The following is a 16,824-nucleotide window of genomic DNA, read 5'->3' on the forward strand; positions in this document are numbered from 1 at the left end:
AGCTGGTTCTTCTTCCTGCTTTTCTGAATCATCTGTGGAAGATTCACACCCTCATATGTAGCAAGTCCCCTATCCACAGACAATGCTGTTGAGTTAAACAGCAAGTTTATGAGTAATCAAGCAGCAGCATATCCTCGGAATACCAGCTACTGGGACTCACAAGTGGGGAGAGCGCTGTTGCACTCAAGTTCTCGTTGTGGTGGGTTTCCCACAGGCATCTGGTTGGCCACTGGATGCTAGACTAGATGGGCCATTCAGCTGACCCAGCAAGGCTCTTCTTATGGTCTCTCTGCACCTTATTCTTGAGTCTAGATTGGGAATCTGAGTGCAATACCCTTAGGGTTCCTACTTTCTTATTAACTTGGCCAAGGAAGAAGTTGAGAAGAAGAAGTAGATAGGCATCTATGGCCATAAATTCATGAAGAGGATGGGAAAGCAAACATAAGCAATTAAATAAATTAGACACATTATTAACAGCGCTAGATTTTTTGCACATCTTTTTCCTGTTAGAGCACATGATTTACACATTCATCAAATTATGTTGCCAGAGGGCAGGGTGTCTATAATATCTCTAGATACAGGAAGTGTTTGCTTATATCATTGGAGCAAGCCAAGAAGGAACACTACCGATGTTCCTGTGAAAAAAGAAATGGGTTCATTCTAAAAGGACTGGAATTCTAGTCCTGTCTTTGCTTAATTAAAATAATAATAATCCTGGGCCACCTTGGTCAGTCTGATGACTGGGGAAGGGGAGATTTCATCCCCATCAGGATGTTGGACTGAGAGTTCGAACTTCTCTGCCCACCCTAACACTGCATCAGTTCTTTTTCTTTGTTCTTTTTGCCACTGCCTCCACAATTTGTGGACTGCAACAGGAGAGATAAAATTGCTTGGGTTCCCTGATCCACCACCAGAGCTGGAAGCTTGTCACTCCTGGCACACCATTTAGATATAACTGTCAAGACAACCTAATGATATCATCATTGTGTTCAGACATATACATGTAACTCATGAGTTTTAAGCGTACAATCCAGTGCATGCCTACTCCCATTGACCTCCATAAGACCTTTTCTCACATAAGGATAACAGGATCACAACCTCAGATGCATGGATGTTTTACAATTAAAAAAATGTTGATTGGAAACAGAATAAGGAGATTTGGTACACACCTGTAGGATGCAGTGCAAACAGGGTTATGAAAAATGATTTCTTAATAGGTGATAGCAGAAACTTGTTTATGTGAACTAGTTTTCTCTAGATTACTAGGGGGTGGAATATAGATGACCTGATGCTTCCATTACATCCCATTGTGGCTCCTCACAGGTTGTCATTCAGCTCATTAAGCAACAAGGCCAAGAGGTGATTCAAACAAATATACAGCAAAAAATAAATAAATCTGAGGAATTCTGGAGCCTGCTATAGAAGTGGTGGATATATTCTGATTAGAATAAATGTGTAAAAATAAACTGATTTTCTTAATAGGTCTTTGTTGTATGTTTACATATTACAAGTAATTGGTTAAATACCGAGCCCCCCCAAGATGATAATAACTAAGGCCAGATCCCACCCCTGTTATGCTTTCCATAAGAACATAGGAAGTTGCTTTATACTGAATCAGACTCATCTAGCTCAATACAACCTACACAGACTGACAGCATCTCTCCAGGGTTTCAGGCAGAGGACATTCCCAAGCTTAAGGGGAGATGCTGAACTTGGGGCCATTTTCGTGCAAGCTTGTCCTCTGGCTCTGAGCTTCCACCACACACACTCACATTCACACTCTCCTGCAGATCTCAAACAATATCCTCCATTAATCTGGAAATGAATTATTCTCTGATTCCCCCCACACCCAAAAAAGGCAAAGATTATGGAACCCTTCACACACACACACACATTTTCTAATTTGGCAGCAGCACCCAATTCTCCCAGGTATGAAATGGCCCAACTTGGTCTTTTGAGATGTGAAAGTGCCCTTTAAAAGAAGACTAATTTGAAGCCTCCTCTGAATTTTCAACACTTTCCCTCAGGGGAAAATCTCCTGCATATGCACAGAAGCCGAACTATTAGCAGGATGATTTCTTTGCACTCTTGGTGTTTCCTCTCTCCTCGCCTCCTCCCCAACACCCTTTCACTTTCCTAGGTTGCTCACTGTGCTATACTAATCTGAGAAAGTATGGATTTTTCCCCCTTCTTCGCACATACGATCTCAAGCTGCCTGGTGTTCAGTTTATTCAGGGTCATGCTTGCCTGATTCATTAGATGCAGACTGATACGCTAAAAGACTTAAAAAAATTAAATCGGAAATAGAGAAAGATCAGATTCGTGACCAATGGGGAAATGTATTTATAGTTAATTAGGGAAGCATGCTTCAAGAGAAGGTGGAAATGTGTTGCTGCAATGAATGATAAGGACTTTGAGAGAAGGGAAATGGTCAATGTCTGGACAGATGTCTCCTGAAGGTTCACATTTCAGCTTCAGGGATTTCTTACACTGGAAGGCAAGTGCCTGAAGGCTTCTTACCTGATTATGGGTGTGATTTCAGATGTGGTATAAAAAGCATTTCTCTCCCCATATTTTAGAGCAGGGATGGGGAACCTGTGACCGTCCTGATGCTGCTGCAACACTACAATTCCCATCATCCATGGCCATCTTCCTTGCTATTGGAATCAAACATCTGGAAGGCACCAGGTTTTCTTTACTATAAAAGCTGGCAATATGCAAATAGGCCCTGTCCCATGGCAGCCTGCCAGATGAAGGCCTCCAAATTAACTTCCCTGCTCAGTGGGTCCATAAGAGCTGATGCATCTAACCAAGGGCCCAGGAGTGCGAGAGGCAATTTGGAAGCTAACTCCGAAAAGACCTTCTAGCCTGGTGTGAAGCAGGAAACCAGATTGATTAGAGCAGCATTTGCTGAACATGGCCATGAAGGTAATACGATGCCTTTGATACCTATATTGTGAGAGAGGCAGGGAGAGTGCAGCCCTCTTACTTCTGCTAGATCTCTCAGTGGCTTTTGATACAATCGACCAAGGTAGGTCCAGGAGAATACCTTAGTCGATTGTAACAAAAGCCACGGAGAGATCTAGCAGGGCACAGGGCTGCACTCTCCCTGCCTCTCTCACAATATAGGTCACCCACCAGGTTGAGTTGTAAAAATGAGTCAGAACCAAGATTGTAGTGGATCCCCTTTTATCCAGGAATACCCATTCCACACCCACCCTCTCTCCCACCTTTGCCAAGAAAAGGCAGTTCATTACTGGTCTGTAGTTACTACACTCCATTGGGCCCAGACTGGGCTTCTCAAGAAGTGGGTGCACCACTGCATGTTTAAGTTGGCACTGATAGAAGCCGTACATCCAGAGAGGACATCCAGAGGGCACCAAGTTGGCAAAGGCTGTTCTATCCTGACTTTCTTTCAAACCAGCCCCCATCGTCTCAGTGACTACCCTCTAAGTATCACCAAAGTCAGCCCAAACATGTGAACTTCACCAGTTAACTTCCATCACAAAGTTTTTACTTTATCATCATAAATTTTTGGCTGATATATTGAGCCACTTCTCATTTCATGTTTTATTTTATTTTATCCAAAGTTGCCAGCAGCAAGTTTCCTTACTGACATTCCAATACTACTACCTCATGGAAGATAGGTTATTAATAAAGTGGCTTGAAATATGATTTATTCATCCAATGTTCCCGCAGATGAGAGATTTATTAGTATGCATGGCGAGTTCAAACCTTAATTGCAGATGGCATGCAGTTGGGTCTGCCATACATTCCTCAACACCTAAGATACCTCAACACATTACACACCCTCTTGGATCCCCTTCTTCATGAGCAGGGGAATCTTCAAAGAACTTTTTTTTAAGAGCAGGTATTAGTTTTATAATAACCAAAATGGCTGGTGGTTGCTCTCATTCTGTAATTTGCAGCTGATACTCGATGGATGGATTAATACTGGATATCCTCTGTGCAGAAGATTTTGTTTTTTAAAAGTTCACTGATCCTTCTTTGGTATTCATCTTTGTTATTGCAAATGGATTTGATTACGAGAACCAAGCTGTAGACATTGCTTTTCTGTATGTGTTTGAGATGGCAAGATTTCCAATATAGGTAGCTGTGGGCATCAGTGGATTTCTTATAGAGGTCAGTGGCTATTTTGCTGTTCTCAGTGGTGAGGAGGACATCAAGAAGAAGGATGTGTATATTATCAGTGAGCCTAAGCATTGCTTAGCATCAGTGAATGAAGCCCTTCTGAGCACCCCCTCCTCAGAGTTTTAGAACTGCCACCTTGGAAACAGCATCATTTCGTTTTTACCAGAACAGCTGATGGAAACAGAAGCTGAAATGTTCTGCCACATAAATAAAGCAACAACAATTCTGTTTTGTTAATCACAGCAACACGTACAGTATATTTTATTTTTGTGTTCAACTGAATCCTAAAAGCGATTCAGAGCAAGGTTCTGTAAAGTCCTGTTTGCTGTTTTTACACACAGAGTGCTTTTTAGGGTAAAAATAATAAAAGTGTTGTGGGTGCCAACAAAAAATGGCTGCCATAGGCAGCAAAAAGAAGGGGGAGATACTCCATACTGTTGAGTATTGTCACAAAAAAGCTAGTATTACTGTGTTACAGTAGAATGGGAAAATCTAACATCAGACAATTAAAAAAGAAAAAAGCCCTATTGTTTGTAGAATTGCGGAAGAAATGACACCAAACAATGGGTGATATCTACCATCTCCTGCACACCATTTTCTCACCAGCATTCAGCCAGGTGCATAGAGGGTGCACTGCATCAGCCATTACCTTTTATGCTTCTCATAAAGAGAAATTCAGTCATCTTCTAACTTGTGCCTAGAGATGCACACAAAGGCTATTTGTGTCCTGTGCAGGAATAATTTATATGTTTGACCCTTGTGAAGAACAGAACTGCTGGAACTACACACCTGGGAGGCACACCTGGGCCTCCCAAAGCAGACGGTGGTCTGTATGTAGGTGTTGCACTTGTTCATGTGTCCAGTCAATGACAGGCAGGAAATGTGCAACTCACTGGGTATTCTTCCCACCCACCAAGCCCAGCTGAAGCACTAGTTCCATTCAGTGGGAGAGATTTTCATACATGGTCTATTCCACTGAAATTGGACAAAATCAAAAGGCCTTCATTTTAAGTGGATCCTGCAGCACATTTGGATGCAACTACAGGTATCTATAGGTTAATTCATTTGCCTCAGAGTGAAAATTGGAAAATTGGCATTGGAAAAGGAACCACTGAAACCACCCAAACTGGCTTCTTCAGAGACATTTTGCCAAAATGTAAATGCTGCAGGGTTTATATACGGTTCCAATTAAAACAAAAATGCAGTCATTAGCTAGCATTGATGTTAAGAAATGAACTGTGCTGAATTGCGAAGTCTCTTGTTTACCTTGGAGAAGCATGGGTGTCTCTTGTTTACCTTGGAGAAGCATGGGTGCTAAATGACTGCCAAGCATTCCGAATTTATATCTCTCACTAGCTGACCCAGCCACGCGTTGCTGTGGTTCTTTCCTGTGATCCCCCCCCATGTCCCGATTCATGACGTATCCTGCCCCTCCTCCCTCCACCCCGGCTCATCCCTGTGTTTCAGTAGGATACCCTTCCCTCTGTTGTCCCTGGGGAGTGTTGGCCCCTCCCCCTGTATCTCCATACCTTGGCCCCCACCCTCGAAAAGGAACTGTCAGCTTCTAGGTTCTATTTCCCAGCATGCACTTTTGTCTGAGCTTTCTGTTGTCCCTGGGGAGTGTTGGCCCCTACCCCCGGTATCTTCCTACATTGGCCCCCACCCTTGGAGAAGGAATTGTCAGTTTCTGGGTTCCATTTCCCAGTATTTACTTTGTCTGAGCCCTCTGTTGTCCCCTCCCCCCTGTATCTCCATACATTGGCCCCTGCGCACGCATCATGAACATTTCTATATATTTAGATTAAGGATCAGGGGTGATGTGCCCTGGGATGCAGAGAACTACTTTAAAAATCCCAACGGGGGGGGGGTCAAATAGCGAAGCCCAACAGACAGGCCCAGACAGAAGGAGGGGGGTCATACGGGCCACTTGGCACGGGCCTCCGAATCTAAAGGGGGCCTCGGTCAGCATATTCACAATCAGTAAAATGAAAAAAGTAACAAAAGGGTTAAAAACAGGCCACATTATCTTATCTACCTGGCCCAGGCCTCTGTCTGGCCCTGCAAGGGCCTGGCAACAGAAGGCGCGTTCTGAAGCACCCGAGTTGTTCAGTTCCATTAAAAACCCAGGAAGTGGCAAGGGGAAGGTAGGGGATTATAAATGGGGTGGGGGGTGGCCACTGCAAATATCTGAGGACTTAAACTGAGGAGAGAAAGTGCATGGTTGTTGTTTTTTTAAAAAAGACACAGAGGCTTACAATCAGTTGTAGTATATACCCTGTTTCTCCTAAAATAAGACATACCCATAAAATAAGCCATAGCAGGATTTCTAAGCATTTGCGCAATATAAGCCATACCCCGAAAATAAGACATAGTGATAGGCACAGTTCTGGAGGGCCCCAAGGAAGAGGCAAGGCTGGACGCGTAATAAAAAAATAATACATCCCCTGAAAATAAGCCACTGTGGTGGTTTTTTAAGGAAAAATAAATATAAGATGGTGTCTTATTTTCGGAGAAACACGGTAAAGCCTAGGTTAAAGGGGGCACAACTGCCCTTACTTAAAATGGCCACTGGAGCCTCGCATGTGACACAACACCCACTAAATTATAAAGCGAAAACCCCTTGCTGTGCCCCCAAGTGCGTGTTAGGAGAAATGATGAACGACTGCCTAATGCTGCCAGGCGTTTATTAATGCAGCCGCTGGGAGAGGCTTTGGGCTTGGGCTTTGGGGGTGGAATCGCTGTTTTGGTGGTTGTTGGACAGTTGCTCCCCCCACCCTACGTCAGCCCATGACCTATTTGGGCTCCTCCTCCCCCCACCTCCCACCCAGGGCTCCATTCGGGGTAGTATTTAAAGGGCTGTAGAGCTGAGGCCTAGTCTGTAAAATGGAGCCAAGGCCTAGTCTTTAGGCTGTAAAGTAGAGGCGAGGCCTTGGCTTGGGCTAGTATTTAAATGTGACCCGAGGCCTCCGCCCTGTATCTCCATTTCTTGGCCCTGGCCTGACTCTGTGGGTTGTCTGGTAATAGGCCCCCTTCAGATCCCCCGAGCCTCAGAGTCCCCCTGTTTTACAGGATCTCGTGGCAGAGGCGGGGTTTGTGGGTGTGGCGCGTTCTTGTGGCTAATAAGGATGGTATTTATTTTTGTCTTGTGGTTATTTGGTGGGGGTTTGGGGTGGTGGTGGTGCTAAATTGTAAAGTAAAAACCCCTTGCCGTGCCCCCAACTGCGTTGCTGTGCGTTATCCCCCCCGGGGCCTAGTGGGGGCCTGGCAGGGGCCTACATAAAACAAAGGCCTAGGGGTCTGATAATGGCCACCGTGGTGTGTCGTTGTGTCAAAATTTCAGGACGATCAGTCAAGCGGTTACGGAGAAAAGTGTGGCCGACACTTTCATGATTTTTACATTTTTATATATATAGATGATAAGCACAAGCAAAATTAGGCATGATTTGTGGCATGTATGCTCGCTTCGGCAAAATAACAAGACTGCATCTCATCAAGACTGATGCAGTAGCAGGCTTAGAGCAGCAGTCGCCAACCTTTTGGAGTCAGTGGGCACATTTGGAATTTAGAGAAAGTGCTGTGGGTGCCTGTCACAATATGGCTGCCATGGTGTGACATTAAAAAAATGGCTGCCACAAGGACGTGTTAGAGAGGCTGAGCCAGTGCTGACTGGTACTGAGCAGAAAGATTGAATCGTCTCTCATACAATGTGAACTTTTGAGCCGTTATTTACTGAGGGTACATTCAAACGTCATAAAAATTGTGTTACTTTTCCTGATTATAATGCTAGTGCTTCTGTCCCATTTTCTAATCTTCCTTTCACACTGTGGTACTCATTGTGTTATGGAACGGTGGGTTTTTGACTGATATACTAGTGTGTCGTGGTAAATTTCATTGACACCAATGGGTGTGTTGTAACACAACAACATGAGACTCTTAATCTCAGGGTTGTGGGTTCAAACCCCACATTGGGCAAAAGATTCCTGCATTGCTAGGGGTTGGATTAGATGACTCTCATGGTCCCATCCAACTCTACAATTCTATGATTCTATTAAACATCATTGGGCAAGGTTGCTACTCCCCCATGCTTCTGTTAATGGGGCTGCAAACTGATTATTTTTTTCTGGAATTAGGTAAAAAAGAGATGGGTGCTAAATATATACTATATTTCAATAGTTTTCCAGAAGTGGCATTTGCAGTTAGGGAACATCAGGGAAATTGAATGAACTGCTGTTCAAATGCAGCCAGACCTTTCAGGGGAGCCATAGGAGATACTTTGAATCAAGGCGAGCCCATAATGTGATTTAGAGAAACATCCCCTCCCACCAGCGCCATAGGTATTAAAATACATAATACCTATGGCTAGCCAAGTTGTTTTAGCACCTCAAGAAGATAATCCCACAAATACCCTCATTTCTCCCTAGCAGTAAAACTACAATAATAATAAATGAAACAATTACCAGTCTGCTACCCTTTCACAGCACCCATGATAGGGTCAGCCCCTCTTTGAGCTACACTGCATGTAGATAATACGTATTTGCATGTGGAGACCCTTTAACCTGGCCTAGAAATAAATTCAGACAGGACTCAAATTTTGGTTTGGTTTTTGGCAGAATTTAGGCCACAACTTTATTGATTAGAACAGTGGTTCCCAACAGGTGGTCCGGGGACCCCCAGGGGTCTGCGAGCTATGCCAGAGGGGTCCGCAAGATGCTATTAGAATACAAAATATATTAAATATATTTCGTATGATAACAGATTTTTTGTTTTGGCCGCTTCCTGCATGAGCAGAGTCTAGCGCAAAACTAGAATTAGATAGAGGCAGTAGTTCTGCTGTATGCCGTTAGGTGGTGCTTTACAAACACTACTGTTTTGCAAAGAGGCAGCGCGCGCATTCTACTAACACTCACCTCCCCAAGATGCTTTGCGCACGTCAGCTTCATTTGTGCGCTACTGCGCAGGTACCCTGCCTTCTCCATTCCCCTCCCTCCTCCCTGGTGCGCACTGCCTCTTTGCAAAACAGTAGTGTTTGTAAACAAAGCGTTGTTTTTCGCAGAAGCTACAGTTCGCGTAGTTAAAAATGGACCGTTGGTTAAAAAGTGGTTCGTTAAAACGACAAAGGCCTACAGATGAAGAGGAAGAACTGTAAAAAACGTATAAATATATAATATAAAAAGACTCTTAATTTGGCTCTCACTTTTTAATTTTAGGATTAGGAATTAATGGGGGTCCTTGTCACAATAGCGGCTCGATGAGGGGTCCTCGAGAAAATTTTGTTGGGAACCCCTGGATTAGAAATCAAGTGAGTGGTTGCATAGACTCTGGTTCGGCTAGCTTCCTGCAGCATTGCAGGCAGCGCTGACTCTGGGCACCAAGCATAAGTCAGCCTTGGGTGAACACCTGGGACAGAGGCAGGCACGGGTGTCTGCCACGCCTCCACCCAGATGAGCCCTGAACTCAGGCTCAGGGCACAACCCCTCACAGGGAAGACCAACCATGAGCCCTTGGATTCCTTCTTAAAGGACACATAGGGATGGCTAGGCATCCTGCCACCCCTATCAACAAGAACCAGAGCCTATCTGCAACTTTACAAGTTGTGACGATTTGCTACACGGCAGGCGAAACCCAAATGGCACCAGCCAATCAGCCAAGTGGGGAAAATTACTGCCGTTTCCCTGTCCCAATGACAGGCGACACACAACGGCATAGCAAGGTCAAGCACAAGCTCTAAATATAGGGAGAGGTGGGCGGGTGTTCCGATGCACTGAAGCCCAAAAGAGAAGCTCTGGGCCATGTGCAGTGCTTAAGTAGTGGTCCCTCGAACTGCTTTGACTGGCATCCCGCTAGCCCAATTGCTCCCTGGTTCGAGGGACCACCCGTAGGGTGTTGTGGCTGCTCCAATGATCCCACCCACAACACAAGGCCTGATTGCTGGGTCCCACCGCAACAAGTGCCCTCTGTTTAGGGAGGACCCAATTTATCACATTTGGGGCTTGCAACAAAATGTTGTAGTAAATAGTGCTCCTGTTTAGGACTGCAGTCAACCAGCCACAGGGTCATAAGAGTTGGAAGGAACCATGAGGGCCATCTAGTCCAACTCCCTGCAATGCAGGAATCTTTTTGCTCAATATGATGCTCGAACCCATGACCCCAAGATTAAAAGTCTCTTGCTCTACTGACCGAGCTATGCAGGTATCTTCTCATCTTCCAGGGTATTCAGAGTTATATTTATGGGAGGGCAAAGAGGGCACTTGCCCGTGACGGCAAATTTGAGGCAGTGGGGCTTCTGTTGACGGGGCTTGTTAGGTGAATCCCATCCTCTTTGAGGATGCACCAAGTGTAAAAGTAGTAAGACTGCAGACTCCTACGAAGTTTAGCAGCTTCTCATTTTCTATACTGCAGAGTCAAGCATGCACATCTGGTCAGCCTTTGACAACAATTTCATTTGCAAAACCAAGTGTTTCACATGCAGAAATTGTGACGAAATAAAAATGAAAGGTGGGCGGGGTATGCTTAAAACTGTGATTACACAGAAAACCAAGTGATTGTTACAGAACTTGTACCACCTGTTTTCAAACTCTTCAGGTTATAATAACCTTTCCAGATATCAAGTTCAGTATTATTCATCCCATGTGGTAAGAATTCACCCTTTTTGGTGTTGTGTCTCAAGGATTACATCAGGCATATGATTTATCCACAGGGGGTCACTAGAGAACAATAAAATCTCAGCCAAGTGTAGCTAACTCTAGCCTGATGATTCTTTCAGCATTCTGAAAACTATGCTGATACCAGCTGTGAGCTGCCTGCAGACTGGCAGGGAGATCACTTCATCCTTGTTGTCAAGCTGCATGGAAGACACGCCTTGCCCATCAGCTGAGAAAGTTTAAATTCTCTCACCCCCTCTCTCTTTCTCCCACCTTTCATTTATATTTATATTTGCATTCACTTTCAAGGGGCACTTTCAGACTGTTGTTATTTTTTGTGAGGGGGATATCAAACACACACGGGAAAATTCAAGTTGAACAATTATAGTTGATAGAGGTGACATGGGGACTTCCGAAAAGAGCTGTCTCTGAGCTTTAACTAGTTGATAAATAACCGTTGTTGTTTCCTGCTAGCTAACATGTTGGCGTTGTAACCTTAGATCAAGTGACAAAGGTATTGAGTTGCAAAATGGCCATCTTGAAAGGGTGGTGGCTGTTAGTCTTTCTTTGAGCGCCACAGGGAACAAAGTGAAGTAAATGGTTCTCCAACAGCTGCATAGCCTAAGGCCAATAGGGCTGGAATGCAGGTTCTGAAAGAGAGACACAGTTTAGATTTTTGGAATTATCTTTTATTTCTAAGATACTGAGCCTGTGTTAGACAGCAGAAGCACTGCATGGATGTTTTGAATGTATCTTTGATGTTTCTGTTACATTTCAATAGAAAGCTCCGCAAGGAAAATCGGAATGATACTTTTTATAGGTCTGGACAATGCTTTATATCCAAAAGGAGTCAGTTTTTATGCATCCAGTCACTTCATGCTGTGCAATATTAACACCTGCAATAGAATCATGGGGGAACAGAAGCATGTGTGCACATAAAAGTGGCAAAATGTCCAATGATGTACGCTGTTGCGCCACACCACATCCACTCGTGTGAATGAATCTTAGTGTGACACGGTGATCAAAAAGCCACAGTTTCATAATGCAACAGGTACTGCACTGTGAAAGGAACATTAGAAAACAGGACAGGAGCACTAGCATTATAATCTGGGGAGGCAATGCAATTAACTCAATGTCTGAACACACCCTCTACACAAAATTTCAGAATGCATGCTTGTTAAACAGCCAACATTGTCAAATAAGGATGAATGCTCAACATAGCTGCCAAGTTTTCCCTTTTCTCGCGAGGAAGCCTATTCAGCATAAGGGAAAATCCCTTAAAAAAAGGGATAACTTGGCAGCTATGATGCTCAACCAACAGGTCATCTGGAAATGCTCAGGGAAGTGAGGCTGCTTGTGGCACTGTGAATGGTGTTGAATATTGCATCAATAGTCTCCTCCAACCTCCTGCAACCATTCATGTTCTCTAAAGACCTTCTACAGAAGCATCCCTGAAGAATGTAGAATGGAATGCCAGAGACTGCGGGGAGAAGGAAGCTATGAGAGCCTTTCCTTCTATGAACTACCTTAAGCTAACTTATCTTGGGGTTCAAGGCCATGCAATGCAAAGCACCAAGATTAAAGTAACAGACAATGAATGTTGAGAATGTAAGAACAAAACAAATGACTAGACGAAATATGCAAGGCCCATCTCATCAGGGCTTTCAGGGAATGGAGATATTTTTCCAATATGCTTTGTCCCATATCTATAACCAAAACTCTGAAGGAGTTTCTACAAGATGTTTCAGTTGCTCAGTGAAAATACATTGTGGTTAAACTACCATTACCCATGTGACCATTCTGCCATCTAGCTTCCAAAGACATGAACAGAAAGCAATGGAGTAGTTCATATGAAAGCATTGCTCATTTAGTTAGAATCTAAACATGCACCTAGTTTCCTGCTCAAGATTACTGGTCCTAACTTCTTCTTCTTTTAATTGACCTATCAGCCCAGTTACAAGCAGTGTTGAGGACAAAGTATTTCAACTATAGTCACACAAGTAAATACACCCATGCACCCGCAAATGGTATCTCTCAAATTTTGTACCAATCCATTGCCTCTTATCACGGCCATGTGCAAGATTATCAGTACAGTACCTACAGCCCACTACACAACTATTCAGGCACAGAAACTGCAAACTAATGTGCAAGACCAGGATGCAGGTTCTTAACCCTTTTGGCTCGTGAAATTGCGCTGCAGAAAGAGGAAGATTCCCCCTTCTCAGTGCTCTTTGCCCATAAGGGTAAAAGATACAGGTATGGTTTTTTTCTTAATGTAAGATTTAAGAGCAACAAAAGCAAAAAGTGGGAAAGGTTAGGAATCCCCTCCCCCGCCGCACATCTTTTGCTTTAGTTTACAGCCTCTGCAGCTGCACTTTGTAAAGCAGATAGCGTCACACATAGTTTGCCCCAGATAAGCAGCTGCTTACTCAAAAGCCTGCATAGTGAACAACTGGCCCCACTTCAGATAAAAACCCCTATTCATATTTGCCTTGGCTTTCCCCCATTTTTGTAGCACTTAGGCAGCTATGTGTCCTGCTCCTCTGAGGATTAGTGAAAGCAGCAGCATAATATAATTAATTATAACAGTTAAAACATGATTGCTAATCAATATACTGAGATGCTCTGGAGGGGGAAACAATTATTTATGTCTCGTATTTACAGATCGCCATTCCACTGTGATGAGTGCCCACTTAAACAACTATGCTTGAAAGGAACCTGTATGCAAAAGGCAATAATTTCAATATGTAAGATATGGAACAAAGGAAGCTCAATATTGTCTACACTGACTTGCAGCCACTCTCCAAGGTACTCTCGGACTAGGTACGTACTCTCCAAGCCCTACTTGGAAATGCCAGAGATTGAACAGGGGATATTCTGCATGCAAATCAGGTGCTTTAACACTGAGCCTCTGCTGAAATGAAAAGGCCAATATGAATGCAGACATACCGAAGTCAGAAATGGTATAGCTATTACCTCGACACCCAACTGTGTGATAGCACAAGCAAAACAAACACACACCATTCAGGGCTATAGGCAAACAATGTGGTGGCTGATGGGGGATAGGAGACAAAGTGATAGATATTGCTCATCATTTCAGTGTGTGTGTGTCCGTCATATTTCCAAGCACATACCCAACAATTAATGGGTATCTCATTAATTTTGTTGTTGTTCCACCTAAACTGCTTATTATACACGTCAAAGATTTTGGACGTGGCTGAAGATCTTTGATAGAGCACACAAACCCTCCTCCCGCCATGCTTCAGTTCCATTTATATGTAAATGACTAACAACACAGAGTACTTTATTTTGCTTTTCCAAAGACTCTTTGATGCAGCTGGGATCACATCAGGAACATGAAACAATGTCAAACATTGTGCTAAGATCTTTCAGCTATACTGAAGGGCTTTAAAAAACAACAACTCCTCATGTGCAATTTTTGGGAACCTCTCACCATCATTCTACAGGGCCCTTGTGATATGCAGCAATAGTAACTCCACATTCCTTTAAATGAATAAATTGTATGATGACAACACCTGAAAATGTTTGAAAGAGCTCATGTGAGCCGATTTTAATTACCAGGGAGATTCATCCAAACCATTGAATGGAACTGGTCTATGTCTACATTTATCAGCCAATGCAGCTTCTGTAATAGGCATACTACTCAGCACATAGCTTGATGGGCCTGCTGAAAAAACCCACCTATTCAGGATTTCTGAGAGACATGTTCTGTAGGAGATTCGATCCATGCACAACTAAGTTATATTTCAGTTATTTAATACAATTGCATCCTGTCTTTCCACCTCTCTCACAGTAAGACCGTAACACCTTATTTTTGTTCCTTATCCTAAAACTAATCACTAGACAGATCTTGACTAAGACTAGGGTCTTCTGTGTGTTGTGGAGGGTGGGGGTGATTAAAGAAAACAATCCTTCTGTCAGACTGGGAATATCTCCTCACTCACCCAGTTTAGGATATTCCACCATTCTTCAGCAGAGTTTCTTTTCTTTCAGCTAATAGGCATCTTACGTATACTGTATGTCAAACAAAACTTTAACAGTACAGAAAATTGTAACGCAATTACATACTGAGAGAAACTAAAAACAACACCACGAGGCAAGAATGGCTGAATTTAACTGAACACCCGAAGGGAGGGGCCGATTCCAGAGCACAGCACAAAAGCCCCGCCCACCAGATGCCATACATTTTACTAATCAAATTAGGCCCCAGTCATGGCAAGCAACATGTATTTGGTCAGCTTGTACACAATTTAGGGCTTATTCAGAAAAATCAGCTTACCATGCATCTTTGATGACTTTTCAAAGTAATCTCTGTAAGCATAAAGTCTAGAAATGGAAATGTTCATCTGTGAAGCCATGCAACAGGGGTGGGGGGTGGGCAAGAAAGGCTTTGCACTGATAGTTGCAAGCACCACTGATGTGGCAACAGAGTGCTGTTCAAATAGCATTTAAAGGGTGTAGTTATTAAAGTGGATTTAGCTCCAAGACAAGGAATGTAGGGAGAGGTTTGGAAGCACTTTGGAGGAGCAAACAGATGAGTCCTGCCTTCACTTCTGCAGCAAGGCTAGGGCTTAGAATAGGTCTCAAAACTGTAAAGTTCCAAACTGGCCTATGTTCATACTGAAGAACATGCAATATTTTATATTTAAAGAATCAAAAAAGAGCTTTGTTGGTACTTAATTTTAAAAAAACCCAAAATCCAGTTGGGCAAAGCTTTATTGGAACCAACCAAAATGTCACAGAAGTGGGATAAGCTATAGAGTTCTCTTGAAATCTTTCATTAGGCAAGGTAGTACATGAATGAGAGGATGATGAGGAAAAATAAAATACCAAAATCAGATCGATGTGTGTGGTCTACACAAATAAATACCTGGTGCTTGGCCTTTTTAAAAGGAACAGCTAAAACCCAGGAGGTCGGCTCCTGGAGATGTGTGGCCTGACTGGAGAAGTTAGTTACTCAGGCCTTGTCAAGAATAAAGTTTGATATATTTTTTAAACACACATTATGATGAATTCATGTGTGAACAGAAGAAGACAATACAGTGTAGTAACAATGAAGTCAGCTTGTTTAAATTAAAGACTGTCACATTTATCCTCACTCTGCTCTGTGTTTACCCCAGAAATTTGCTTTGTTTCAGTCTGGGAGAGATCTGGCTACAAAATTTTTTTTACCTGATATGGGGAGGAGCCATTGCTTCTTTATCCCAGAATCCTGCAGTCTCCATCTGGGGACTGAGTCTCCAGGAACTGAGCTCTTTCACAGTCTGCATCTCTACAGGAATTCTATTTGACGTTTGTATTGTTTTATCATTTGTTGCTTGCCAACTTAGGTACCTTTTGAAGGAAGGGCAAGATATAAATTAAACAATTTTCTGTACTACTTTATTTTTTTCCATGTGGGACACCTTGCCAGATAAAGAATTCTGAAGAATTTGGAGGCTTGCCATGCTCCAATGATATTGTGGTATTGATGGGGACTGTAACTCTGCGAGGGGCAAACTACAGTGCCCAGAATTCTCTGTGGGGAGGAATGTGCTTCAAATGTGCTTTAAACAGGGGGTATATATACAGCCACACACCATTCCACATAGAGGCCAATGGAATTGGCAAGTGCATCTTACTTCAACACGGACAACAGGTCAGTTTCCTTCACTGCATCTGAGGACGGCAGGCTAGTTTAGGGGGCAGACTATGGGGCGCAAACAACTGAGATCTGCGAGTATAGGGCAGTATAGAAATTCAATAAATAATAATAACAACTCTGTCCTCCAATGGATGGGAACCCACCACATGCTCAGCCCAAGGCACTCACTTCACTCTGCCTAATGGTAGGGCCTGACCTGTCGGCATTTTATAGTGACAGTGGTACCTCAGTTTAAGTACACAATTGGTTCCGGAAGTCTGTACTTAACCTGAAGCTTACTTAACCTGAAGCGAACTTTCCCATTGGAAGTAATGGAAAGTGGATCAATCCATTCCAGACGGGTCCGCGGAGTACTCAACCTGAAGC

The sequence above is a fragment of the Zootoca vivipara genome, chromosome 1, assembly GCF_965207765.1.
Source record: "Zootoca vivipara chromosome 1, rZooViv2.hap1.1, whole genome shotgun sequence".
Classification (NCBI taxonomy): domain Eukaryota; kingdom Metazoa; phylum Chordata; class Lepidosauria; order Squamata; family Lacertidae; genus Zootoca; species Zootoca vivipara.